This window comes from Vicugna pacos, chromosome 1 (genome assembly GCF_048564905.1).
Source record: "Vicugna pacos chromosome 1, VicPac4, whole genome shotgun sequence".
Lineage (NCBI taxonomy): Eukaryota > Metazoa > Chordata > Mammalia > Artiodactyla > Camelidae > Vicugna > Vicugna pacos.
Window position 1 is genome coordinate 93875891 of NC_132987.1, and position 18498 is coordinate 93894388.

An 18498-nucleotide genomic window follows, 5' to 3' on the forward strand; every position below is an offset into this window, starting at 1 on the left:
AGGCTGTTCAACTTCCCAAAGAGGTGAGTCTAATAGAAGACTACAGCATATTAAAATGGGATCTTAATGTATAATATTATCATGGTAAGGATAGAAAGAAGCAAACCTGATCTCTGATACCCAAACAAAAATTTGCCTTGCCCCTGAGACAAGCGGAGGCCATAAAATGAAAAGACAAAGGATTCTGAGATGCTGTGACCAATAATTGACTTTGCCACATATTAGCAGCTTTGATTCTCTTCACCAAGGGAGTCCAAGTGATGTTATGCTATAAGCCTGGTTGGAGACTCAACTGAATTGGTAGCACCAAGTTGCTTGGTGACAGCGAGTAAAAATCTACTCTAGAGAAAAGTACTTCTGACATAGGTTTCAAATTACTGTTGAAAGGTAGTAAGCGTACCACAACAAAAAATAACATATCATACGTGGAAACAAAGTACCAGGAATCAAAACAAACAGAAATAGAGAGAAAGACTTCAGATATTACAAGTGTCAGGTACATCTTCTAAACTATTATACTGAATATGACAAATTAAACAAGATGAAAACTGAAAAATATCAACAAGTAACTAAAATGATAAAAGGCAATAGTAGAACAAAGAATCCAATAGACTTTGTAGAAATGAAAAATGAAAGTTGTAAAATTAAACATTTAAAAGTTAGATTTAACAAGGGGTTAGATGCATTGAAGAAGAAAATTTACTATTGAGTTTACACAGACAAAAGGTAGAACACAAAAGATGGAGGATATTTTTAATGGATGTTCCAGAAAATGAGAGATATAATGAGGAAAGAAGCAATAAATAGTTGAAATGATAATGGCTGAGTTTTTTCATAACTATTAAAAATGCCAATCTGCAGTCTGAGAATTCAAGTCAATCCCAAGAAGACAAGTAAAAAGAAACCCACATGTGTCTGTATTATAATAAAAATGATAAAAGCCAAAGCTAAAGGGAATATCTTGGGAGCAGGCAAGAAAAAAATGATAGATTACCTTCTCTTCAAAGGAGACACAAGCAGACTGACAACTCATCCTAAGATCAACAAAAATAAAAACTGAATTAAAAAAAAAAGAAAATGAGTACTCAAAAATGAACTAACTGCCTACTTAGAATGCTTTACTCCAGAAAAGTGTCTTTCATGAATTAAAGCAAAATAGAAAGTTCACTGAGAAAATTTGAGATTTCTCCACAAAGAAATTTCCATGAGAACAAATTCTGATAGACTGATCTTAGACAAAAGGCAATGATTAAGATAAAAAATTTAAGATGAAAGAGAAAAAAAATTATTAGAATGAATGCAAAGTAATGAAGTTAGACTTCTACTTTATACCATATACAAAAAGTAACTCAAATGAGTAAGAGACCTAAATGTGAGAGCAAAGGAAATACAATGTGGAACAAAAATAGTCTCTTCAACAAATGGACATACAGATGCAAAAAAATAAATTAAAAATAAAATCTAGATATAGACATTATATCCTTCACAAAAAGTAACTCAAATGGATCATAGACCTAAATGTAAAATGCCAAACTGTAAAACCTCCAGAAGATAATACTGGATAAAATCTATATGACCTTGGGTATGAGAATGACTTTTTAAATACAATGTACCATGAAAGAAAGAACTGATAACCAGGACCTCATTAAAATTAACAGTGTCTGTGATACATCAAGACAATGAAATATTATTCAGCACTGAAAAATGAGCTATTACAATGTCAAAATACATGGGGTAAACTTAAATGCATATTACTAAGTCAAAGAAGTCAATCTGAAAAGTCTACATACCTTATGATTCCAACTATATGATATACTGGAAAAGGCAAAACTATAGAAGCAATAAAAGAATCAATGGTTGCCAAGAGTTGGTGTTGTGGGGAGAAAAAGATTAATTGTCATTCAGAGCACAAAGGATTTTTAAGACAAGGAATCTATTCTGTTTCAAACTATAGTGGGTAATACATGTCATTACACATTTGTCCAAACCCATAGAATATACAAAACTAAGAGTGAACCTTGGTATAAACCATAGACTTTGAGTGATAAAGATTATCACTGTAGGTTGATCAGTTGTAAGAAATGTCCCACTGTGGTGTGGGATATCAAGATTGAGGGAGATTGTGCATATGTTGAGCTAGTATATGGAAGGGGATATGAAAATTCTCTGTACTTTCTGCTCAATTTTGCTGTGAATGTAAAACTACCATAAAAATAAAATTTATTATTTTTTTTTTAAAAATGAGCTCCTTGTACATAAAACAACACGTATGAATCTTAAAATAACTGCTGAGTGGAAGAACTCAGACAAAAAAGAATGCACACATGTGATTTCACTTCTATAAAGCTCTAGAAAAACAATTTAGTCCATTGCTTAGATGGATGAGGGAGGCAGGAAGAAGTGCATTCCTACATGCACTTTATAGACATTTTGCCAATTTTTCCAATATGCCTGCTGGAATTTTAATTAGAATAGCATTTTCCCTAGAGTCCTATTTTTTAAAATATTTAAAATTTTAATAATATCAACTTTAAGTTTATTAAAATTTGAAAAAGAATTACTGTAATTCTTTAAATTAGCAGATTAAAATAATGAAATTATTATATTGGTAGCATCAGATAAGAGATAAATTCAATATATTTAAGATAAAAATCCACAAAGAATTTAGAAGAGAAAATTATCTGCTTAAGGATATCTATGGAAAACATAGCAAATGTCATACTTGTGATGGATCAGTGAAAGAGTCAGGATTGTAACAAGATCTACTTCCACTACTTCTATTTGAAACTTCACTGGAGACCCTAGGCAGTAAAGTAAAGCAAGAAAATAAAATAGGAAGTGTAAGAAACAGCAGGAAATAAATAAAACTGTCATTATTTGCAGATGATATAATTGTGTACAGAGAAAAATCCAAAGATCTGTGGATAAATTATTGGAATAAAAAGAAAGTTTATCAAGGATGCTGGATACAAAATCAATATAGATATCTATTTATTTTCTACCTACAAGCAATAAGCAGTTAAATGGAATTTTGAAAGATACTATTTAGAATATTATAGAAAATACAAAATATCTGGAAAGAAATCTCACAATGTATGTGAGAGTCCTGTTTGGGAAAAATCATAAAACTTTATTGAGAAACATTTTAAAAGATCTAATTAAATAAACAAACACAACATGTTTATGGACTGTAAAGTATAATATTATGAAGATAAAATTCTTTCCAAATTGACTTTAGGTTCAATGCAATACCAGGCAAAATCTAAAGAGTTTTTTTTTTTTTAGAATATTCAATTCTATCTTGAAAAACAACATAGGGCACTCACTTTCTTTACTAGCTAAAAGATTTAATATTAAGCTAAAATAATTAAAATACCATGGTGTTGGTTTAGGGAAAAATAAACAGAAAAGAATAGATTTAAAAGCTCAGATATAGACATACAGGAATATGAAAACAACATATGACAGAGATGACACCACAAACCAATGAAGAAATGACAAATTCTCAGCGAATGAAAGGATGGAATTGGTTCTACTTACATGATAATATGTAATTTGAATACCACCTTACATCACAAATATCAGCAACAAAAACAATTATATAAAGACAATTATCGCTTGCAGCATTCCTCGAGTTAAGAGTTGGTCCATGTTCTGTTCTGTTTTGTTTTCTATTTCAAGACCATGAACAAACATTGGATTTTTAATCCATTATGGTGTATACATCTATCAAAATCCATCAAATTGTACATCTAAAGTATGGGTAGTTTACTGTACAGAAATTATACCACAATAAATTTATTTAAAAAAAACTAATAGGATTTGAAATGTAAATAGAAAAAAACAAAAAAGCAAAAACAAAAATAAACAAAAAAACAAAGTAGTTAACTCTACACAGTCCTTGGAGAGATACCGCATAATTCAATACCTTACCTTCCTCTAGTACCTAATCCCAATCCATCGTATGTGAGAATTTTCATTTTTTTTTCATTCTGCTACTATTGGATGCTAGGAATTATCACTGTCTTAGTCCATTTAGGCTGCTGTAATAAAATACCACAGATTGGGTGGTTTATTTATTTCTCACAGTTCTCGAGGCTGGAAGTCTGAGACCAGGGTGGAGGTATGGTCAGATGAGGACTCTCTTTCAGGCTGCAGATTTCTTACATCCTAACATGACAGAAGATGAGAGGGATCTCTCTGGGGCCTCTTTTATAAGGGCACTGATCCCACTCGTGAGAGTTCGACCTCATGACCTGACTTCCCATAGACGTCACCTTGGGCACTAGGTTATCAGCATATGAATTTTAGAGGAAAACACAAAAATGTTCAGTTGCTGCTTCCCAGTGAGCTATCTAGTTCTAGAATCCCATCCTGAGGGTGTCTTTTCTATAGGTTTTGTGGTTGCTCTCAAAGTAAACACACTCTGCGTGCTGTTGCCTGATTTTGAGAACTGATCGCTAGATAAGGGAATGAGAAACTGGCCAGCATAAAGCAAGAAAGAAGGGAAGCCCATCAAAAGCTGGGCTATCAAGTCAGTCATGGCTATGGGCATGTGAGGCTCTACCCCCGCTGGGGCTACTCTGAGGAGCCATTTAGAATGTCTTAGAATTGCCCTCTTAAGCAGGATTGAGAGAGAAAATATGGAACACATGGTTACATTTGAATTTCAGACAAACAACAATAAATTTTAACATAAATCTCAAATATTGCATGGGATTATTTTATCGTAAAATTTCCTTTTTATATAAAATTCAAATTTAATTGGTGTCTGGTATTTTTATTTGCTACATCTGGCAACCTAGCTTGCAAGAAACACAAAATAGTATTTATACATCAGCTTTTTCTCTCAATTGGTCAGTGGTTACCCCTTAATGTGCAAATTTCCTGGAATTTCCAGGCTTACAAATGAGTTGGAATGCTTGCTTAGGTCCTCACAGACAAGCCCCAGAGCAGAAAGCAAGCACCATCTAACACAGCTGAGGCCACGTGCAATCAAATTCCACCTAAATACAATGGACACCACTCCCCTGGTAGTAAGAATGGGAACCAAACCCATGTGAGCTTAAGCACGAGGCTTTACCTTTCCCAGGTATTTAAAATTCAAACCATTCATTGCAAACAGCATAGTTATGTGAGTCAGATTTCTACCAAGAGGCTTTTTCTACTCCTGGATCAGTCAGGTGGCATACTGCTGTGATATATTCCCAGATACAGGCAGAGTTTTCTAGGTCCACTGATGGACTCTACAACCATTCACAGTCCCCAGCTTTATAAAGGGACCTTTGTTCTAACTCCCTAAGCATCTGGGACTGCTTTCTGAACTCCCAATGACCTGTAACACTGAGGTCGGAGTTAGATGATCAGTTCTGTGTGCCTGTGGATTTCAATTCTCCCCGACTGTTATGACCTGGAGTGAATTTTTTGTCTCTTTCTTTCAACTGGGATTTTTATTTTCTTGCTATGGAGATTGACTAAATATTGGTGTGTATATAGAGTTTTCCTGGTAGTGACTTTTTTTTCCCTACCAATTCTGTGCGGTTGAAATGGGAAGGTGGCCTTTCCATTTTAGCTCATATTTCATATGAACAAAACCACTCATCATTATTCCTAGTCTATCTTTTTTGTGATCCAAGGCTCGAACAGAAAGTCCTTGAGTTGCCAGGTGGGGCTTTGTTGAGTAGTTTTGGCAACAGGCATGAATTGAGACGGCCGTGTCTCATGACCCAGCTGCCTCGATCCTGCAGCTCACGCCCACTTCCTGATAGCTCTAGCCTCTAGCCCACTCCGTTTTCTCTCAACCTTACAGAGGGATCTCTAATGACAGAGTAGATCCCTGTTGCCTTTTCTGGCTATACATAGGTGCAATTTTCCAAGGACAGTCACTCCACCTATAAGTGTCAGAACAAGGAAAAGAAGTGCCTATTTATGAGGAAGTTCAGAAAACAATGAAATACACCATTCACTTCACAGAGAAAGCCTCACATGGGACCCCTGAAATTTCTTTTCCCTGGGCCTCCTTCCCTGCTGCCTTTACTTACTCTCACCTTTTTTTTTTAAGGATTTGATTATTTTCTTTCATTGAAGTGTAATTAAAATATAACATTATTAGTTTTCATTGTATAGCATGATGATTTGATAATCTGTATATATCACAAAATAATCACCTAAGTCTAATATCCATCACCATATGTAGTTACAAAAAATTTGTTTTCTTGTGATAAGGACTTTTAAGATCTATTCTCATAACTTTCAAATATGCAGTACAGTATTATTAACTACAATCACCATGTTGTATATTACATCCACATGACTTTTTAATTTTATAACAGGAAGTCTGTACCTCTCATCTTTCAGAGTGTCATAGTTATTCTTGTTATAGCCCGTTTGGATAGGTAACTGGATCATTACCTTTTTAGGGTGACTACCCAAAGACGGTGAGATTTACCTTGCCAATACTAGTAATCTCTCATGATATAATGTTGGTGACTATCTTGCTAAAATCCATGCTCTGCCAAAGGATATTGGTGAGACACAAAAGCTCTAATAGGGACAAGTGTGACATACTACTCTGTGTAAGCACATGCTGATGTATGTGTCTGTATGTAGTTAATGCATGTATAAATGATATAGAGACAGCCTTTTGCAATGTATTATCTTAGCACTTTGAATTTTCCATCTGTGTCATTTGTTTCAGTTCAGAAATAATATCTAAAATTCTCCTTAATAGCTTTTTTTATCATAAAATCCTATTTTACCCAAATTATTGCTGAACTTTAGAAATTCTAGGACTGTATCATCATGTGTAATGTAGTTTTAAGGTGGGAAAAAGTTCGAAGAACCTAATACCTAAAAAGAAAGAAGAGTATTCTCTCCTCTAGCACTTGTCCTATGACTTGTACCAGGAACCTGACTGATGCTAGTGGCTGGACTGATACTTGAAATTAGAGTTGCAGAGAGTAGAGGTGATTTTTATAATCCTTATTGTGTCATAATTCTTAATCACTCAGGTTTTTCAGAATCAAGGAATGGCAGCCCTCATGGGACATTACAGCTGAGATACAGCAAGAGCTTCTATTTTTGCACATGCATCGTGCATGAAGTTGGGAATCTATTTATGTTGTTTCCCTTTAGTCTCAAACACACATGCACACATGCCTCTAGAGGAGGCAAATTAGATGGCTTTCTCCATATCTCAAGCTATAGAAAATAAGGCTTGAAACATAGGAGTGGAGGTAGGATTGGGTCTCAAAGTGTGGGGTTTAGAGTTGGAATTGAAAAGATTGTTAACAGATTGGATATCATTTTAAGGGCAGAAGAAGAGTTGATGATAAATTCTGTATTTTGAGTTTGGGAAAGATGCAATCTAGTGATGCTTTTGTCCATGTGTATCAAAGGAAAGATGCTGGGGGAATTTTAACAAGCTTAGTTTTGAATAAGCTATATAAAAAGTGACTCAGAAATAAAAACACGTACTATAAAAGCCAGCACAAAAACGTGGGCAGTTAGAAGAAACACTGCTCCCATTTGGTCACTGATCTGAGACTATATATTCATACTTAATATATATATATGTGTAAAACACAATTATGTTGTTTCTAGTACAAGTAAATTTTTAGGAGGTGGATGTACTGCTAAATATACAAAATCAAAATTAGTAATAACTAATTCATTAATAGTTATAAATAATAGCAGGTTTAGCTAATACTAGAGAATTATTGAGTGTTTAATATAAAACTACACTGATCGAAGTGCTTACATATATTAATTAATTTAATTCCTACACATCTATGAAATAGTTAACCATATCTCCATTTCACAAATAGGGACACTGAGGTAAAGAGATGCTAAATAGTCTGGTTTAATTTTTATAGGTAAGACATAATGTTTAATGCCTTGCTTTAAACACAGAACAAATCCAAAAATACCTAAAATAAAAATTACAGATTTTTTGTTCTAGTACCTGTAGTAGCTTTTGAAAGAATTGCATTTCTATAAGAGATAAACATTAATATGCATAATAATAAACTCTTAAATGAATAATTTTTGTGTTAGAATATTCTTAATAAGTGAAAAATAAAATCATAACTATTGGAGACTAAACAAACTAAAATGATACTGCCATAAAGGAGAACCACTAATTCAGGAAGATAGCAACTGAGGGCCATGGCATGGGGACCAACAGCTCTATCAACATTTACAGTCACTGCCAAGCCATTATCGTTGCAGAATACAAAAGCAAAGTTGCTAAAGTCTATCCAGAGTTAAGGAAATCATCTAAATTATATTCATAATATTCTATTTAAGAAAATAGAGGGACAGTTTATATATTCACTACCTATTTAATGAAAACCGCTGCCACTCACTTTCAATGTGGGGGTAAAAAAATCCTAAGTATTTGGGCATTTCCTAGGGTTGCTGTAAGCATCACAATTTTGGTGGCTTAAAATAACAGAAATGTACTGTTTCATGGTTCTGCAAGGCAAAAGTTCAAAAATCAGGTTGTCAGCAGAGCTGCACTCACTTCAAAGGCTCTAGGGGAGAATCTTGCCTCTTCCAGGTTCTGGTTGACTCAACACAATTCTTGCACCTGCATCACTCTGATCTCTGCCTCTGTCTCCACACAGCATCCTCCTGGGTCTGTGTCTTCCTTCCTGTCTCTCATAAAAACGCCTGTCATTGGATTCGGGGCCCAATAGGATAATGCAGGATGATCTCATCTTGAGATCTCTAACTTCATTCATCTGCAAAGACCCTTCTTCCAAAGAAGGTCACATGCACAGTTTCCATTGGCAAATCTTTTTTGGGGGCCACTACCCAAGCTACTACATAGTTAAAAGTATAGTTTAGACAAAACCTTTTGGCTGTAAAACACAGAGACCAGTCACACTAAACCAGGTAGGAGGATATTATTATAATGATACATGTGAAGCTATGAGAGTACTTCCATGAAGATTTATGAAAACAGAAAACATAATAAGTCAGACCAAAGAGGGTCCAGAGCAGGAGGGTAGTTCTAGATTCATACAGGTTCAAGGCACCTGAGAGAGAGTTCACCACTCTTTGCTCTAGTCCTTTGCAGATAATACGTTTCTTCTGACAATGCATATGTCTGCTTTACTCATCCGACTGTGATTGGCTTCTGCTCACTCGCAAGCTCTGTTTTCCCATTAGTTCGTTTTCTACATGACATCACAGTCTACCCAATCATGTGTCTCTCTACGTACTGTTTTCTTCTCTTACTTCTAATCAAACAATTCTTCTTAGATTATGAATTAAAATTTCTGAATTAGAGAAATTGATTGCTCAGCTTACCTTTACTTGTCAAGTGACACAGAGATGACTAAAGGATAGGTCACCCTCTGGTCCAGTTAGTTGTGGCTGGGAGTGAAGAGGTGGCAGTCGATGCCTTTAGGGTACACAGCCTTTCTATTGCACAAGGAAGATTCGTGGATCAGGAATCGGAATACAGCCAGGGCAGGTAGAGTGCTTTGACATCTATAATAGAAAAGACAGCAATCAGTTCTTTGAACATTATATGGAACTTAAAGTTTCTTTATGACATTACATAGATATTAATTCATTTTGGCATGATGGAAAAGATATTTTCCACCATAACAATAATAACTTTTACCTTTTAAAGGTTTGACAGAGGAAAGAAAAAATGAAATTTCTAATACATGACTCTAAATTTCAAATCTTTAAAAACAAGATAAAATGCATATATTATAGACCATTAGGAAACTATCCAACACATATTTTTAAAAGTTTGAACTTATTTTATCAGAATAGTAATAACAGCAAAACAAATTTGGTCTTAAGATTATGTCTAAAATTGAAAGTAATATTAAAACATATGCTAGTGCTTACATTTAGCTTTTAAGTTATAAAAAAGAAGTATTTTAACCATTTTGATTAATGTTATTGCTAAAACTTTGTTTCCAATGAAATTTTGATAGTTGCTTTGACCATTTAATAAAAATTAACAAAAAGTTTCATACAGAGCATGTTGATAGAGATTTAAGAAAAGACAGTATAAGATATTTAATCCCCAAAATGTATAAATTCTTTTGAAGAAAAACATAAAATATTCCATATGATTTCCTTGCCATGGAATTTAGGCTTACACTATTTTTTTCCCATATGGTTGTATTTTTACATATTTGATATAACTGTAAAAATTTATAATTATATAAAGTTATACAATTATAACTTTAAATTTTAAAATTTATATTTTATCTTATATTAATGTACTCCAAATCATGTGGCTGACACATAGCAAATGCTCAATAAATTTCTTATGAATCAATGTTATTCTTTATCATTTTATGAAGATCTGTGTCTTATTTCTATTTCCTAATTTTCTTAACCATTATTGTTGTTCTCAACTAGCTCTCTTTATACATCAGATATTTCAAAAAATTAGAATAAAAAATATACAACTAAATATAGGCCAGTTGGAATACTCTGACACTGAATTTGCTATGTGAATTTTCCCTATATACCATGGATTCTCTTACTATTGCATTTTTCTCTTCTCTATTATAATTGAAAGAATTACACAAATAATTCAATGTGTTTAGTTTTTACCATTAGTTCTTTTAAACCTCTTATGTTTTCCAACCCTGTTAAACAAATGAGTTTATTTGAGGTCTATAAGTCTTAAAATCTCTGAGAATGTGGATAATAAAATCAGCTTTTACTGGATCATATCAAATCATTGCCAAACCATCTTAAAAAATGGAATTCTTTCACATAATAGCTAACTCTGTGGTGCTAACATGAAAAATACTGATTTAAAAAAATAGATATTCCATCAAAGAGAAAGAATAAGAGAGAAAAATCTGGAAGGGGATTTCTAGAACTCATTGGTTACAAAGCACATTGACTCCTCCAGTGGAACAAACAATCAGGCTCCTAAAGACATGATAAGGTCGAAGGATGCTTTGTTTGACTTCCTGTCCTGTGGTGTTTACAACTTTCCACCTCCCTTCTCCCTGTCCAGTTCTTTCAAAGTAACTTTCCATTCAATAATTCTTTCTCTCAAATAAGTTAGTTTAATTCAAATAAAAAAGCTTGTCCTAAGAGCTTACTTTGAGCCTAGTACTGTTCAAGGCAGCACTGTTACATCCTTGCCTTCGTGCAATTTATATTCTAGCATGAGACTATAGGTAATAAATAGTTAATTAAACATTTTAGTCAAGTATAAGCTATTTAGAAAATTAGTGTTATGGAAAAATTAGATCAGAATGAAGGAAAATCTGGGGTGTGGGGTAAGGAAGTGCATGTTAAAATCAGCCCAGCAGGGTAGTCTCATTCAGGGTCCATTTTAAGTAAAGTCCTAGAGGAGGAGATAAAAAAGCATATACTGAATCATATCAAATAATTGTGTGGATATTGAAAGGAAGAGCTTTTGGGCAAAACAAGGTTGGGGATCAAGAGAATGTTTATCAGGAGAGTGTCTGGTGTGTTCTATGAACAGCAGGGAAGCCAAGGCTGCAGGAGAGGAAGTGGTGAGGGTGAGTAGGGAGAGTCTTACTAGCAGATGAGGTCAGGATGATGAAGGAGAGGCAGGTCATACAGAGCTTCAGATGCTATCAGGAAACTGGGTTTTACTCTGAAAGGAACAGGAGGCTACAGAGGGCTTAAAGCAGAGAAGTGATGTATTCTACGTGAGGTTTTAATTATTGAGAATGAGGGTGGCCAATTGCACAGCATTCTGGATTCTCATACTAGTCTTGTTGGCTTAATTAAATTTAACTCAGTATTTCTAGGTCATCAAAATCTCTAAGGTCACTGACAAGACCAAGTTTTTGTAAGTGAAATTTTGAGAGTCAGACTGGACTCTAGACAGCGCTGATCTGCATTGCTCCTTAAAGTGTGGTAAGTGGGATTTCAGCCTGGGCGATGCGTTGGAGTTTATTAGAAATGTAGAATTTCAGCAGCTACCCTAGGCGTTCTGAATCAAATCCTGTTTTTTTATCAAGATCCCCAGGGGATTCATTTGCACACTGCATTTCAGGAGTCCTGCTCTGAGGTGGTGCTACTCTGTGGAATCTTTTGGCACGCACCCAGCTCTATGTGGACAGTCAACTTAGCTTTATCACCAAACTCTCAAAGCATGGAACTGGTTCATTCAGGTATCTCAGCACCAGACTATGCTCTGGTCCTCCCATAATGTAGTATTAAAATTTTTCTAATCATGCTTGAGCCAGGTGGCAGTGTCAGAATAAAACTGAATGTTCTGTCACTCCACAAACATCCAGCCAGGAAACAAGATGCCTGCCTCTCACCTAGGTCACCATATTTAGCCAATTAAAATTCAGGGTGCTGACATAAACTTGAATTGCAGATGAATAATAACTACCACTTATTATAAGCATGTCCCAAATATTGCATAGGACGTGTGTGCAATTCAAAAAATGTTGTTGTTTATCTGAAAATCATATTCAGCTAGACTCTCTATTTTATCTGACTACCATCTTTTTCTCCAAGCCTGTCTTAACTTTTGCAAATGATGTTTTTGGATCTTCCCTCACTTGACTCTGGATAGGAAAAAAAAAAAACACATGAGAGAAGGGAGTAACATGTATAATAATATGCATTGTGGGATATCTGCGTTCTCCAAAAAACAACCATATTATTTGTTTTCACTCCTTATTTCCTGGGGAGAGCTTAAGGATCTGGCTAATAATAGGGCTATTTCTGTCAATTCTCAATAAAGCCCCTAAGAGGGTAACTGACTCCAACTGTTGGTGTTTTGTTTTGTTTTTTTGTGGGGTTTTTTGGATAAAGGGTCCTTCAAGATTTCTGTCCCCAGTATTGTGCTTTAGTTGCTATTACTGGACAACATACACACATATACCACTGGACACACAATATCTCCCCATCCTGAAACATTCATTATTTTAGAAAATATTTCCAACCTCTAATTCAGACAGACAACAGCTAATTCATTTCTTGTATAAAGCTTTTTACAAACTCATAATCAATGATATTTCTACTCAGTAAGAAGGCAAGTGAATATTACTGTCTTTCCTTTAATTTTCAGAATGTCTCCAAGTCTTGCTAAAACTCCTCCCTTAACTTTTCACAGAACTGCCAGTTAGTCTACATGGCTTTAACCATAAGCCAGAGCTCTTGTTCTGTTCAGCCCAACTCAGCCTGAATCTAAATGTCTATAACGTGCTTCCTTTCTAACATCTCAAGCACTGGCTTCTGCTACTCTAATCTATTGCACCCTGTAGCACCAGAATAATCTTCTGAAAGTGTCATTTTGATAATGTCACTCTTTCACTAAGATGCTGAAGTACATACATCAGGCCAGATTTTGAGGTAAAGGAGCATCACTCTGAACCATGATAAGCTCTGTAAATTGTGTCTGCTGCACTAAAATGTCTTGTTGGTGTACAATCCAGAAGGATCTTTTGATCAATTATTGGTCACCAAGAGCCATTAGTCAGTCCCAAGGCTTCCAGTGAGAATCAATAATCAGCTCCATAAGCACTGTGGGTAACTACTAGAGACATCTTCACAAGGGAAATGCGAGTTACCTTTTCCACAGTGGTTTTAAACAAACACCTACACAGTGTGATCACAATGCAAGCATTTGTTCTTCTGCCCCTTTCATAAGGAATAATGGATGATTCTGTCACTAACAATCAAACAGTTGTTCACGTACCTAAAAGAAACTCTATCACCAGGAACTATTCCGGTTTTCACTCACTGAGAAGAAGGAAGGAAGCTATTAACCATTTCCAATTTGATGCATATAGTCAAGATGTTGGGAAACCTATCTGGCATATAACATATAGCATTACCTGGGTAAGAAAAATATTTCTTTTAATGTGGCTGCTGCTTGTTATAATTATACATTATACTAGACAGTTCATAGATAAAATATGCAGAAAATGGTTCACCTACTGAGAACACTGGTGGACTGAGGAATTCTATGTAAGTGACTTTCCAAGTAATAGAAGTTGACTGACTGAAGTCCCAATTTGTTTTTGTGTTCAATGTATTAAGAATAGGGGTTGCTCTAAAATACATTAGATACATCCCTGCTTTCTTACATTTGATTTATACAGATATGGTTCTGTGATTTTGCATTTTCATGACTCGAGCTGGTAATTACATAACTCAATGATTACATTCTATGGAAATACATAAATCACTGCAAGTCTACACAGTAGATAAGACAAGACTCGGAGTCCCTTTACTAAAAGTTGACAGACTGACATAACTTTTTGGTATTTGCAAGAGATTTTTATGTTTCCCCAGTCTTCTCTATTTTTTTCAGCTTTTACTCATTTTGCTAACACATCTACTTCATGAATTATTACCATCAATCTTTTTATCTTGCTGTTGTACATGTAAAGTGAATAAACTCTGATTCTAATTTTTGGCCTGAGGAGATACCTAGTGATTAAGTCTGCCCAACAAATGAATCCATAAGACTCTCTGATGGCTTTTTTAGGGGTTAGTAGAGAGAGTCTACCTTCTCTAGGTGTTTCCTTAAAATTATATGAAGAATTTCTGGTTTCAGCTACAACATGTAAAGTCATCTTGAAAGTCATCATTCTTATCCTCACAACAACAACAACAAAAGTCACAAACTATAAATCAACTACTTTTCTTGGATCTGCCAAACTGCCAAAGGCCACCCCAAAATCTGAAGTGTCAGCTGACTACAGAGAATCACTACTGAGATCTGTTTACCTGGAGCAGAAGCTGCTGAAACAGCTTCAATGGTAGGAACACTTACATGCTAATTTTGACAATTTGCTGGAGGCACATATTCAGTAGCAATGATCTGAGTTTTGGGTGACCAAGCACCCAAATCTTGGTTTTTGTTACCATTTGGCCATGAAAGGAACAAGGCTCCTTGAAGAAACAGCTGATTCTAGGGCAGATGTAGGAAATATACAAGCTGAACCTCGGTATCTTATAATGACAAAAAATCAAAAAGTGCCTGAAACAAACAAACAAAAACCCAACCATACACACATACATCCAATAACTCCCAATAATGGGAGTATGTCTAAGTAGACCAGGCTCCAACTGAAAGCTCCCAATGGTCAAAGCTGGAACAATTTGAACAATCAAATAAAGTAGTAATGGATTACAACTTACAGTAATATAAATATCTATGAGTCCACAGTGATATAAATAAATGATTAAATAAATGAATAAGTGAGGGAGAAGAGGCAAATCTTCCAATGGGAAAAATTCCAAATAATTTATATAGACAATATGCCCCAAAGAAGGAGCATAACTCCCTACATCTTAAGTGTGAGCTGCATAGAATTAATTTCTTCCCCAAAAGCACAGTATAAAAGGGTGGGGGTGAACTTACAGTGGCGGAGCCTGGCAAACACTACCTCAGCCAGGCAATCAAGGTCAACATCAATGGTCATAAATCATGTTGACAATATTTACCCTTGATAGCAGGTAAGGAGATGGCACCTTACCTCTCTGATCTTCCTCCCAATAGTCCACAGCCTTAGTCTGATTGTGGGAAAAATACCAGACAAATTCAAATAGTGGAGCAGCCTGAAAAATACCAGTTGGTACTGTCAAGGTCACAAAAACAATAAAATTCTGAAAAACTGCTCCAGTCAAGAGAAGCCTAAGGAGACATGACTAAACTAAATGTAATATGGTATCCTGGGTGGGATTTTAAAACATAAAAAGAAAATTGGGTAAAAGCTAAGGAAATCTAAACTGTCAACTTTAATAATAATATATTAATCCTGGTTCATTAATTGTAACAACCTTTACTAAAGGAAGATATTAATAATAAGGTGAAATGAGTTTTCTGTTTATGAGAACTCTTATTTTCTGTATTTTCCTGTAAATTTAAAACTGTACTAAACAAAGTTTACCAAAAAGATGAAGATTTCTTTTGGCTAAAGGCTTCATAAAGTAGTGAAAAGATTAAATTCACAATGAGAATGAACTATATATGGTTTATCAGAATGTTAGCTAAAGGAAAAATTCTATGATTATATATACATATGTATGTATATATGTATATGTTCTATGTGTATACATACATATATGTATTTGTATGTGTGTGTATATGTATGTGTATGTATTCAAGTGAATATTCTAAGGTCTGCTTGGTAGCATGAAGGATTCATCTAACTTAATATGCTATTGAAAGCAGTCAAAAGATACATTGAAAGAGTACATATAAGATGTTTTGGGAACTACTGGAAGGGGCACTTGACTCCATTTGGATGGAGGTTGGGGAGTCAGGATATCAAAGCTCAGAAATGACCCCAGTCTGAGCAGAAGTTCATCAGACAGAAGATCATAGAAGCAGGACAGAAAGATAGATCCATACAAAGATGGGGAAGATGTAAAGAGTTTTAGTTTGATGAAAGAAAACTGAAGGCTTTTCTGTTTGATTACTTCCTTACTATCTTTGAATTAAGAATACAAATCATTGGCTGAGAATCAATCAGGATATCATAGGGGCAGAAGTTTAAAAAAGTGAAAAATGATTTAATAAGATAGCATTGCTGTCAAGGGATTAGATATGATTATTAGGCAGAAGAAAAGGAGAAGACAATAATTGAGTTAAGGGATCCAAAAGGATGTGAAATTCTAGAGTAGGAAGGATAATATGATTCTGACACCAATTCCAATGTGTGAGTTCCCCCACCACACACACACACCAAGAAATTCCCAGACGCCAGCTGGCTGCCCTATAATTCAACTCAATTCTGACACTACCCACCTGGAGAGAGTGTGAGATCCCACAGTTTAAGTCCTCAGTACCACAAGACCCGCCCCTTCATTCCCACTTCAGACACCAGTCTCAAGTCTAGGTTGTCACTTGTGCTGACTAGCTATAGATTGGAGGTTCCCAAAATCTCCTCCTTGGGCTTGATTAATTTGCTAGAGTGGTTCACAGAACTGAGAACATGTTTTCTAAATTACCAATATTATAAAAGGATAGAATTCAGGAACAGCCAGATAGAAAAGATGCATAGGGCATAGTAAGGGGAAAGCTCAAGGAGCTTCTATGTCTTCTTCAAATGCACCCCTCTCCCAAAATCATGATATGCTCACCAACCAGGTTCCCTGAACACTGTCCTTTTGGGTTTTTATGGAGGCTTCATTACACTGACATTATTAATTAAATAATTAGCCACTGGTGACTGAACTTAATCTTCACCTCCTCTCCTCTCCTTGGATGGTGTGAGGGTGGGGGTGGGAATGAAAGGTTCATCTGTCTAATGTCATGATTCATCCAGTGACTTCACTGACAACCAACCCTCATCCTTAGGTGTGATCCCAAAGCCATCTCCTTAACTAACAAGAGACACCTTAATCACTGTCATCACAGAAAATTCCAAGGTTTTAGAAACTCTGTGCCAGAAACGGGGACAAAGACAAAATATATACACTAGATCCTCTTATCCACTGTTTTGCTTTCTGTGGTTTCAGTTACCTGCAGACAACAGAGGTCTGAAAAATCTTAAATGGAAAATTCCAGAAAGAAATAATTCTTAAGTTTTAAATTGTGTGCTGTACTGAATAGCTTGAGGAAATCTCAGGCTAGCCTGCTCCATTCCACCCGGGACATGAATTGTCCCTGTGTCCAGAATAGCCACTGTTAGTCACTTAGTAGCCTCCTCAGTTATCATATCAACCATCCCAGTATTGTATTTGTATTCAACTAAGCATATGTACTTAAAAATGGCAGCAAAATGCAAGCATAGAGATGCTGGCGATTCAAATATGCCAAGAAGAAACCAGAAAATGCTTTCCTTAAGTGAAAAAGGTGAAAGTCAATGAGAAAAAATCATATGCTGAGGCTTTATACATTCTATAGCAAGAACAAAGTCTTTCAGCTGTGAAACTGTGAAGAAGGACAAAGAAATTTGTGCTAGTTTTGCTGCTGCAACTCAAACCACAAAAGTTGCCACCACAGTGTATCTCAAGTGCTTAATTAAGATGGAGAAGGCATTAAATTTGTACCATAGATATTTTCCAGTGAGCAAGACCACATTCATATAACATTTATTATATTATATTGCCATAATTGTTCTATTTTATTAGTATTGTTGTTTATCTCTTACTGTGCCTCAATTAAAAATTATAAACTTATAATCTATACTATAGATAATTTATATTATGTATGTATAGGGGAAAAATCATTGTATATATAGGTTTCAGTACTACCAGGATCCAGTGGGAATCCTGAAACATATCCCCTGTACATAAGAGGGGACTACTATATTTCTTATTATAAATAATAATATCACAGATAAGTTTATCACTTCAGAGGTGGAATAGTTTGAGGAAAATGACACAATCCTAGTTTGTGGGAATAGAAAGATACAGCAGAAATACAGTGGAGGGTTTTTGTCAAGTGGATGACTATGGTGCTGTGTGGATCACCCACATGGAGAATAATGTCACCCAGGTGACACAGGCATCGAGGTAACAAGAAGACAGGCAGTGCAGCTCTAAACCTGAAAGAGA

At 35.2% G+C, this 18498-nt stretch overlaps 1 long non-coding RNA gene across 1 annotated transcript in view; it reads right to left on the bottom strand.

The window, feature by feature from the left end:
• Positions 1-18498, bottom strand: part of LOC140699310 (uncharacterized) — a 511866-nt gene that overhangs the window by 35985 nt on the left and 457383 nt on the right. Inside the window, exon 4 of the long non-coding RNA XR_012077373.1 lies at positions 9316-9498. This is a non-coding gene — a long non-coding RNA (uncharacterized lncRNA). The remainder of the gene's footprint in view (positions 1-9315; positions 9499-18498) is intronic.